This window comes from Syngnathus scovelli, chromosome 12 (assembly GCF_024217435.2).
Source record: "Syngnathus scovelli strain Florida chromosome 12, RoL_Ssco_1.2, whole genome shotgun sequence".
NCBI classification, from domain to species: Eukaryota; Metazoa; Chordata; class Actinopteri; order Syngnathiformes; family Syngnathidae; genus Syngnathus; species Syngnathus scovelli.
The window spans coordinates 4,697,443-4,708,898 of NC_090858.1; the positions used below are offsets into that span (position 1 = coordinate 4,697,443).

Sequence of the window (11,456 nt, forward strand, 5' to 3'; positions counted from 1 at the left end):
TTGCTGAAATTAAATTGCTTCGGTTGTGGCTTGACCACATTTACTTTTTTTTTTTTCTCGAGCTGTCGTGTCTAATTGTTTTAAACTTTCTAGCAAAAATTAGACATATGAGAACTCTATGACAGCTGTCAACTCAACTCACTTCACTATAGGCAACATTTTGGCAGATTGAACAAGAAAAAAGGAGGCTTCAAGCTGTTTAAAATGACTTTACTGTCGAAAAAAGAATAGCATACGATTGTTTTGAGTTACATGCATGATCACAGACATTTTTTCTCCTTTTCAGTTCGTCGCATTTACAAATGTCGATAATGAGATTTTGAGAGGAATTCTGATAACTGATTAATCCGAGTAATTAAAAAAATACAAATGAACACATTTATTTTTAATGCTAACATGATTTACAGGCAGAATGCCTTCATTTTTGTCTTATGTAGGGGGAAAAAAAGCACTAAAATGACCCATTTTTGTTTATTTTAAGATTGTTGATATCTGATTAATAGGTCGAAGGCATAGTAATTTAATTTTTCAAAAAAGCAGAAATTTGGGACTAGTCACATGACTTCACTCAGACTCGATTTGACTTGCGACTTGTTTCAATCAACCGCCCACCTGACAACGTGGTCAGCAACTTAATTCGTCATCACAAACCCCACAAAGACAGGTAAAATAACTTCACAGATTAGCTAGCGATCTGAACATTGTTTGGGACCAGTAAAATGTTATTGTGCACATTTAATGCAGCTGACTGAGCAAGGAATTTATCCAAACTGTTGCAGCTCTTGTGAAACTAAGCTAGCCTGGTTAGCGAGCTCGACAGTTTAGCGCACCAATCGCTGGTTAAATACTTAATGATGATTCTGCATTAAACTGGGAAAGCAATAAAGTGACAGATAAAACACCGTGGCAATGATACTCTTGAAACTTTACCATAAAAAAAAAAAAAAAAAACGATCGTTATTTAAGCATAGACGTTGATACATAGCGTCCAATGGCAGAGCGCTTTTTCTGGTGGTGAGAATGTCCGCCATATTTGATGTGGCAGGCCCCCTAAACTAATGCACGTCAAATTAAAAAAGTGCACAAAGGTGATGCCGATAATAGACTCTTTTGGGCGCAATTAATTAAATTTAGATTATAGATTGGCACGAGAAAAAAACGTATGTAAATTTAAAATAAACTGACTATTTTACATATTTTACACCCACATTATGCATATTTAAATATTTATCACCAGCTTTGCAAAAAATAAAATGATTACTCTCGAGAAAGGTAAGTGTAGAAATTCATTTTTATGTTGTTATTTTTTAATTTTCAGTGATTTTTAATTTGGAGAGTGTACTTTTTGTAATACGATCGGTGAAAAATTAATATGCAATTGTATTGCTCATAAGCAGACAGACCTCCCTCTGGACTAATTCCATTTCCGGTTCTATGGTCATCGTTACACATCTCTCCCCTACTTCCCCCTTTGCCATCACTGCTCTCTTTTTTTTGTAGCGTTTTTTCTAATGCCGATGGAGCAAAGTGGGCCTCCGTCACCCCCTCCCCGTCCCTCCACCTACCTCATAGAATTTTTACGGGATGCCAGCCGCTCCGAGGGAGCACAGAGAGCGAAGATGAGGTGAAATGATGCCGCCGCCGCTGTTGCGCCACCTCGGGATTAATTTGGGAGCTGTCAATCAAAACGTCTCGCCAGCATCCTACTTCTGGCTTTACCGGTCCACAGCCACGGACGGACGGGCATGCTTGAGCCTACAGGTGTTTTCATACTCTCTCGGTACCACTGGGGGGTGTTAGTGCTCTGCAATGATCTCTGTGATCTTTGTGTATGTATTTTTTTTTTTTGCACACAACCTCATCAGCGGTGTTGCCCACTTGCTGATTTGCCCTCAAGCTGTCAGGACGCTCATCTTTGAAGAGTTACATTGCCTCATTTCGCTTATACAGTCCGCTGAAATGTGCACACATGCAGTCAATCAGTGTGGGTTTTTTTCTTCAAATAATTACGGCCGTCAATTTTTGTTTATTTATGTTGTCTTTAGAGAACGTTGAGCAGGGGTCACCAATATTTTTGAACATGAGAGCTGCTACCTATCCATTAGATGCATGTCTGTCCAATAAAAGACAATTTTATACATATAGCGGTGGAGCAACACATGTAGACAGACAATATCACAATACTCACAGTCATGTATTCTTTATCCACAGTGAAAAAAAATGTTATATCTTACTACAAAATACAATACAACTTTATATTTCACAACAGCTGGTTACGAGCTCCAGTTAGGATGCGAGCGGCAGTTTTTTGGACTGACCAAGTGGAGACGCCTCTAGGAAGGACTCAATTACAGTCGTCAAACCGAGCTGTAACGAAGGCATGGATTGCTTTTTCTTACCTTAGCCAGCTGCCAAAGTCTGGGGAGGTTTGTCGGAACAGGAAATCCATTTGTGTGGTTTCCTGCCTGTGTGTTGGTAATTTTGTGTTTATGAGTGCGTGCGTACATGTCTGTCTGAGTAACCGTGGGAGTGTTATGTTTCTCCATGTGTTTTTCTGCATGTTAATAATAAAAATAATAGAGAGTGTAAGTAAGTGAGTGTGTGGGTCAGTGAGTGTGTGTGTGTGTGTGTTTTTCTGTTAGGAGGATTATGTTGAAGCGTGTGCTTTTGTGTGGGTGTGTAACTGTGGGATGGTTATGTGTTATTGTGCATGGATGTGTGTAAAGGTACTTTGTGTGTGTGAATGTTCTTTCAAGCTGTGTTTTTTAGCCTTGTTAGTAGTTTGAGGAGTGTTATGTTCATTAACACTAGCGCCTTGTAGGCCGGTCGCTAACCACCTGTGTTGGTTTTCAAGCGGTGATATTTTGTGACATTTGAAGGGTAACTGTGGTTTGATGAGTTACTGGAAAAGGGGCACATTTCACGTTACGTGGTAACACGTGAGTCCAAAATGCCACATTGTTTTTGTCCAAAAGAAATTTGAACATGTTTGTGAGAAGAAAACGGTTTGCAAGGTTTTTGGAATTCTGGCAAAATACCAACAGTTTTCTACTTGTGGAAAAACTTGTTGCTTAGTGAGATTCGGGCTTCAATGTTTTTCTCAACCACTCTTGAGATGTTACAAAAGAACAACAAGAGGAAAGGCCATGAAGCATTTTAAAATTAAGAAATAAAAATAAGTATAGTTTGTTCCTCAGGGTGAGTAAAAAGTTTCCACAAGGCAAAAAAAAAAAAAGCATTGATTCGTTTATTAGCGTTTCAGCTAATTCACTCTCGGTCTGTTTACGATTGTTTTTTTTTTCTTCTGAACCGACAGAATTAGAATCAAGGAGCGAGCGAGGGGTTGTTTTCTTCCTGTTAGGGATTCCGGATCCAACTCGCGACATGAGTTAGTTAATTCCCCGCGTGAGTGTTGGCAGTTCATAGCACGACTGAATTTTATTTTTTATTTTTTTTTTTAAAGCCCACTTCTCCCCATGAAAGACTTTGCAAGGATTCATGTCAACCAGACATTGCCAATCATGAAGGCTCTTCCAATAAAAGGTCAGATTTTTTTTTTTTGCAAAAATTTGAACTATAATAACAATACAGTAACAGTAACCCCCTGCTCCATTTATTTTACAGATACCCATTTTCAGGTAACTTGGTTTATAAGTGTAATTCCACAAAAAAAAAGAAAGGAAGTATTTTAGCATAGCTTATTTGTCTCATTATTAACTGGAATCCTGCTTTTTACGCCAACACAAAGGGACGTCTGTTGCTTCCTTTTATAATGTTCATCTTTGGACATGATTATTGAAAGAAAAAAAGCTTTGATAACATTCGCAGTTACGAATCTCGCTCGCAGAAGACATGTCATTGTCTTGGTTTTAGGGTAACTAGCGGCCAGGAACACAGCAGGACATCTTCAATTCAGCATTTCCTGAAAAGAGCAGCAGATGCATTATTAATAAGGGCCACTCATGTTTATTCATGACCCCGGGCAGTCCCGATTCAAACGTGTGAAAAGCGGCTTTGCTTTCGGGCAGAGCATATGCACCAGATTAGATTCGGTGTTCGGTGTAACGCGCAAATAATAAGTCTCCTTACTTCATCTAATTATCTGCAAGCTCCAAAATGTGATCATTCATTCATCTTGTTTTCTTCCCAAAGCCCACCTCATTAAACCTTATCCTCGATCGTGTATAATTACTGGACAAATCTGCTTTAATAGCATTTGAAACATGCCCTCAGCCACATTATTTGCTCTTATTTTATGGTGATTATTATACTCTGCTGCTTTTTTTATTTTATTTTGAAGCAACAGTTGCATCAATGTTCAGAAATTATTCAAAGTGCTCCAACCCCGGCAACCTCTCTCTCTGTTGCGTCTGGTTTACAAATGGCCTTGATTTAAATTTACATCATAGTGTGTTTTTTTTTTTTGCGGTTGATACAAAAAAGTAAATTAACGTAACGTCAACTGTGTTTGTGATTTTGATTGGTTGTTTGATTGAGATGTATTATTTGCACAGGACTTTTTCCCGCTTTTACTTGAATAGCCTAAATTGGGCCTTGAGTAACATTCATAAATTGACTAAGAGCAAATTTACATTTACCTTGGAGCAGCACCTAGTTCAATAAAAACAGAAATAATTAATTCAATGTTCCTGAATAAATTCACCTGCATAACCATCGAAGCAACAGTAGACGTCGGCAATAAAAATGTGCCATGTCCCGCTAACCGCTAACCCCCCCCGTCTCATTTAATTGGCTTCGTCATCAGACCATTGAGCCGGGCGACGGCGTCCCTCGCGGCTCGCCCTCCCGCTGACCCGATTTCGATTCTCGGGCCTGACGCCGGTGTCGCCGCCGCCGTCCACCGCCTGACCGACGGGGCTAAAACGGGATTTTTCAAAGTACGCTAGCACCTGGGGAAGACACGCTCGAGTCGTCGGCTTCATTAGCCGTCTTAACGAGACAGAGACAGAACACAATTCGGCATGGAATCACCAATCAAACGGCTAATTTCATTAAGGTTGCCTCAGGAACGTCATAATCGTTCCCACGCCTGGAAAAATAATTGGATTGACTTTGCTGCAATGAGGGCTTTTGTCGACAGCTTTTTAAGTGGCTCTTTTCTAGAAAATCTCACGCTGTCAAAAAGTGACGCACTCAAACTACAGAAGATTGAAACCTGACTATATCTAATATATATTTATATTTTTATGATAAATAATTAATTCAAAGCCATTTGCAGATTTGGAAGGATACCTTATCAATACGAACATTTGTGAAAAAAAAAATACAAAACTAATTCTGTCTTATTATATGTGATTCAGACGGACATCAGACTCTCTTGTGACTCACCGAGCGTTAAAAGTTACAGAGAAACTTGCCACTTGCGTCACTTTCAGGTCCGGTGGAGGTGGCCTGCGGAGAGTCAACAAAGAGTGGCTGGCTTTTTTGAGGGGTGATGAGACAAAGTGGAGCGTTGCGCGACTGCAAATCGGAGTGCTAGCTGTCGGGGACGACAACACTCACGGCAGGAGCACTCGGTGGTTTTCTTTCTAAGTTGCTTGTATGCCACATGCTCCCGTTATACGCACTCTGCCAGCTTTTATTGTTTTTTTTGCTCTGTCCGTCTAAAAATGATTGGAAAACATACGGAAAGTTTTGCTGAACAACATGACGCATGACTTGTGTGAATTCAGATTTGTGTTCTTAAATACCCCAGGCCGGCCTTGCTGCCAAAAATTGTTTGCTAGTTATGAACAGATTCACCAGTGAGTCCCGAATCAACTCGAACGGGTTACTAATTGTACTTATGTAACGCTTTATCTACTATTATTATTATATTTATCTAGTATTACATGCTTTAAATCTGTCTGCGTTGCCTTGTGCCAATTAGCTAGCGCTAAGCTAACTGGAAACTGAAATGTTTTTTTAATATCAATTAATGCATCGCTTACCTTTGTTAAAAAAATATGAAAACATGGTTGCATACTAAATCACAATTGACATTTTGGAATATTACGGAAAAACAATCTCACGAGATTCATTTTTTTACAGTCATTCATTCCTATCAGACTAACAAAGCTTGGATTGGAGACGGCTCTTGCACAGGATTTGCGATCTTCCCCGAGCTTTGAGTCAATTTCGTCATGCCCACTGTGGACTTGCCTCTACACTTCTTACCGGATGCTACATCGGCGTCGACAGAGCAGCACCTGAAAGCACGGCTTTGTTCGTGACGGGCCGCTCGCTCTCGGCTTCACCTCCCAGCACGACTCCGCCGAAACTCCCTGCTGTCATTTGCAAGTATGATTTTTGGGAAGATATGTACAAACACAGAAACCCGAGTCTGAGCGGCCATTTAAGCTACGTGTTTGAAATGTTACGGCGTTGCCGTGTTGTGCCTGGAATACAAGTCGTTGTGTACCCTGACAAACATGTTTGTTTTCCCATCTTATTCCCTCCCCGCATCTGAGAGTCTCAGTGCCGTGTTATTGCGGCTCGTTCAGAACGTGGCCGGAGGGGATTTTACTGGTGAGAGTCGGGGCACGTATGAACGGCGCCGTAGCGGCTGACCCAGACTGCTGTGGGTCAGGCTTTCAAATCTTTGGTTTCCAGACAGAGTTTTCTTTTCAAGTTCTTTATTTTGGAGAAATTTTCCATTCAAATGAGCAAAGTTTTGGACAATCTGACTGTTTAAAAAATACAATTTGTGCTCTCCTTTATGTCCATCTCCCTGCTTACTATTCCGGACACTGCCTCCAGTCGAACCTCATTGTTGCTTCCATAATTAATTGATAAGTCCCCAGACATGCTGTCATCATGTATTGTTTTTTTTTTTCCCCCTGTCTTTCTCATCCCTCTGCAGCCATTTGCCTCCACCTCCTTCTTCTCCTCCTCTTCATCGCATCTTCCATGCTCGCCTAATTAGAAATCCCCCCGCAGGTTTTGGTTACAAAGCAGAATATTTACTGTGAGCGGTTCAGTTGAGGGTTTCTGGGTCATGCGAGGGGAAAGCAAAACTGATAAGCCTCAAGTTGGACGGGTTATCTCCACCCATTCAGAACCGCCGCCGCATTACTCTGCTTTCTAATAAAATCAACCACTTTGGGCTGGAAGTCGAGCCTATCATTGAAGCGCTGTTTAGACATTTTAATATGGCCCCTTAAAGATCACTCAATACGGTTGTGATGTAAAATTATGATAGGTGCGCGACGGAGTAAGCGGTTACCTAGCAACAGCGCCTCGTACGCCGGCGTCGATTCATGAGTGCTGGCCAGAACAACAAAATTGAGAGAATGGACGTGGGCGCTTCCAAACATGCACCGGGATCTCGCCTGAACAACCATCGAGACATTGATGGACCTCACCAGATTTCAGATTTCAAGACTAGTGAAAACTAGACTACCTTGCCAAAGATTTAGTCAAGATCTGGTCAGGCTTGAGCCATAATTGCTATTTCATGTTGAAAAGGTAGATTTCTTCTAATCCTCATTACTTCCATGTACAATATAGTTAATCTGACAATTGACAGGTAACCCAGGTTCAAGCACATTAGATGGACAGAAATGGACGGAAATAGTTGTTCTACTTGGCACGGATGGTGGATTTCTCATAATTGCCGGCTGATCCAATTAAAAAAATCCCCACGCGTGGGCTTAATTGCTGCGCTGGAGTCACAGGAGCGCAACCTTAGAGCAAATGGAACTTTGAAAGCATTCCGTCGATATCACTGACAATAGAACGAGGTGCTGCCCCGCAATCCTTGTTGTTAATTGTTGTCTTTTTGTGAGTGATTGTTATTCTTGTTTGTTTTGAGAGTCAGTTAAAGAGTAGTTAAGACACCATCAGTGACCAAAAACTCTTCAAGTAGTCTCCTTGGTGCTGCTCAAAATTCATTGGGCATGTCCATCAAGACAGGACAGGAAGTCGAACAGGAAGTCGGCCATTTTGATTTGAAGCCGCCATTTTGAGGGACTACAAAGTATTTTAGGAGTCTAATCAAAACTAAGTACGTTGAGGAAATTTTTCCCCTGACTTTAGTTTTTCACTGACCAACACAAAATTCAACACCACCATGCTTGGAATTGAACAGGAAGTCGGCCATTTTGTGCAATTGAGAAGTTATTTAAAAAAACAACAGGTTGCTACTGTGTTCTGCGACATTATCAAGCATATTCTACCAATAGAAATTGTGCTTGTCAATTCAATCTGAAGCTTTTCCAGACTAAAGGAAAGGTCAAGTGTGAGGTTGGACACGCTCCACCTCGCTTGCTGGCCGAGTCATTTGTGAGGCAATTAACAGCAAAGCAGCAGCCGCCATTTGCATTTACGCTTCCGACACCCCTGATGAGTTGTTTGCGATGCAGCCATGCTCTCATTTCCGCATTCATAATCACCTCCAACACAAAATACTTCTGGCGTGAAGTCCGAGGATGTCTCATGTCAGATTTATGTGTTGTCTGTCTTGGAGAGATCGAGAGAGAAAGCGCCCGTGTTTTTTATTCCGCGGCGCACTCGACTTGTGAATTATGCAACACTCCAGGTGGGAATACAGCCTTGGGCGGCTTTTTTTCTTCTTCTTCTTCTTTACCTCTTTTTTTTTTTTTTTTAACTCCCTCCCATGGAATTTGCATTGCAGCATCTCATTTGCTGCTTTCATGGGGATTGCAAGGAATACAAAAAAAGCGCTAACATGACGGCGTTTTGTTAGCGGCGACAAATGACAACGGTTAAATGTCGCCTCATAATGTTGTGGGAGGCCATGTTCATGTTTTATTGATTTTGTTTTTTGTTCTGCGTTAATTGCCCCATTCACTCTGTATGAATTGTAACACAAGTGATATTGTTGATTTTTATTTATCTGAGCGACACCTTATCTCATTTGCATATCAGCGTTTACTATAGTCAAATTGAAAAACAATCAGTGTTTTTGAGTGTGGCTAAGATTTTGGTCCAGGTTTATATTAGAATAGAAGAAGAGTTTTGTGGAGAGAGGTTTCATATTCACATTTTGCAAGGTTTTTTATTTCCTTCCTCACTAGAAAGTGTCCCGCTGGTCATTCCGCCTTGCCTGTACCTTCAGATCTTTTTTTTTTGCTTGAGGACATTTTTCCATTCCAACATTCCTCCTCATTGTATCCAAGCTGCTTCTGTCTTCTCCTGAAAAAATCGTACTGGCATTTCTGCTCTTGCCTATCAGTATCTATTTTTACTTTTTTGGGTGCGCGCGTGTGCAATAAGTCAAGTTTATGGCGACTCCCTTACGAATGATTACTCTCCTTTGTTTCTGCTGGTCCATTGCCAGGATTGACTCACATTTATAAGGTTCGTGGTTTGTTTGGAAGGAAAATAAATTCCTTTTTTGTAAGTATTGGAAGAACAAAGCGGGTGTGTATTAGCACGACCATGCTTTGATGCAGCACCATCACAGTAAAAAAAAGAACAATCAAAAGAAAATAACTAAAATATTTATCATAGTACAGGCCTTTGGGGAAAAAAATCCATATGTAATATTTGATGTATTATGTTTAGTGTGTCCATTCATGCGGTTTAATTTTTAGTTGAAAATCCGTTGTTGAAAAAATGACTATTACTTTAAATATTTATTCATTAAAATGTAAATTAAATTGTTAAAAATATGGAAATTTAACAAAATATTTAAAAATAACCAAAATATTGAAGATGAAATATTTCACTTTTAAAAATGCTCAAAATTGTTATCAAAATATTTAAGTTATATTTTATTTAAAGGAGCAATCGATATAATTCCATCAGCTGCATATACATACATCGTGTTGTTGCAAACGGTCAAAACAAATCCACAGCTCTAACGACAGGAAAACAATCAACGCATGAAACATCTGAAATATCAAGATGAAAATCATTCAATTGACCAGCTGCAACCTTGAGCACTTCCATCCAATCCTGAAGAGGTTTCTGCTGAGCCTCTCGACCTAATCACCAGACCGAGACCTCCCGCAGAGCTCCGGTCGCTGCTGAGAGGAATACTAATCCAGAAATTTGTATATACAAAGTAAAAAAGAAAAACTCATCTCATTTCCTTCTACCAAGAAATGCCAAGAAACAATGAATTCATCCCCGCTCGCAGCCTTGGACCAACCGTCCCAGTAGTCCGCCTCTCATCCTACGAGCTGCTTTTCCTGTCTGCATTTGCATATCAACACAGCCCGCAATTTAGCATGGATGAAAGAAAGATCATAATCCAACCAAGTCCAGCACAAACAGAAACCTCCACGGCAGAACGTAACAGACTCTTGATGTAACCGAGGTTTTGCCGACTTCAGACGGCGACCTCAATCCGAGCAGAGTGCACCAGGAGCAAGGTTGAGAGTCGACGTCAACCGGTCGGCGGTCCGAGGGGCAAGTAGAAGTGCTGCGAGCTTCCCGGGGTGAAGGATCTTTCTACTCCTGCCACACTCCTCCTCTTCCCCCGCCTTACTTACGGCAACCTCTGACCTCCCGAGCACAGCATGGCAGGACAGAGTCAGCAAAAGCCGGCGCGTTGAAGTGAGGAGAGATTACACAGTCACCTGGAAAATCGATGCATTCGCAGCCACAATCCACAATCGTAATAGTCAAATAGACGTACAATCACAATTCCTTCTGGGTCTACTGAAGCAGAACTTTAATTAATTACAACACCGACTCCACCGAGGCAAGGATCCGCGACAGTAATTGACAAGTGCGATTGGGCAGCTGGCTGATGAAGTGGTGCGTCCAAGAGTGAAAATACGATCAATACGTTTACTGTCCCACCGCCCCTCACAATTTGTGATCAAGTATTGCGTAATCTCAACTAAAAGTTTCATTCTGAATTGTTGAAAAGTAAACCTGAATGGAAATACAATTCAAACCACAAAGGGGATCTGCTTTCGTTCTTTTTGAAACCGGCAACTGTTGCCAGGCAAAGCGAGCGGGGGTGGGAGTGGTCCGAGATGAATCTCCGTTCCTGCGGGACCCTTGCTGAATGCGAGCGATGTACGCAGAAGAAGCGTTAACATACACCGTACTCGTATTTGTGATGCCTAAATTGAGAGTCCTGGGGTCAGACGTCCAGAAGGGGTCACCGCCCATTCGCAGTCGATTTCCTCTGCCCACCCGCTGGGTCGGTCCAACGTCCCGCCTCCCACCTTCCTTGCCGCCTACAAAGCTAAGCTTAGCACAAGTTCTCCTGTTTGACAATGGCCATCAAGTCAAACAAGAGTATCAGCTCATTAATGCGCAGAGCTCAGATCAAGGCTTTGCATATGCTAATTATGCTAATAAGGCAATGTGGTCTAGCATTAATGGATGAATGTGCCTTTGGTCTGATTACCCAGGTGTATGTTCAAGAAATGCCTAGTAGAAATTATTATGGATATTAATTCTGCATCAGTTCCTCCTGAAAACTGGGGAATCCCTGATTTTTAAGGAGGAAACCATTTTTATGAATTTTGGAG

The 11,456-nt window shown here is 41.3% G+C and overlaps 1 long non-coding RNA gene across 4 annotated transcripts; it reads left to right on the forward strand.

Moving 5' to 3' along the window:
- The first annotated feature begins 1,302 nt into the window (after positions 1 to 1,302).
- Positions 1,303 to 9,546, forward strand: LOC137840834 (uncharacterized). 4 transcript variants are annotated; one of them, XR_011087932.1, is made up of 4 exons: positions 1,303 to 1,761; positions 3,464 to 3,543; positions 5,397 to 5,560; positions 6,052 to 9,546. It is a non-coding gene; the product is annotated as an uncharacterized lncRNA (long non-coding RNA). The 4 variants fall into 4 exon arrangements; XR_011087934.1 differs by lacking the exon at positions 5,397 to 5,560; XR_011087933.1 differs by lacking the exons at positions 3,464 to 3,543; positions 5,397 to 5,560.
- Positions 9,547 to 11,456: the final 1,910 nt, after the last annotated feature.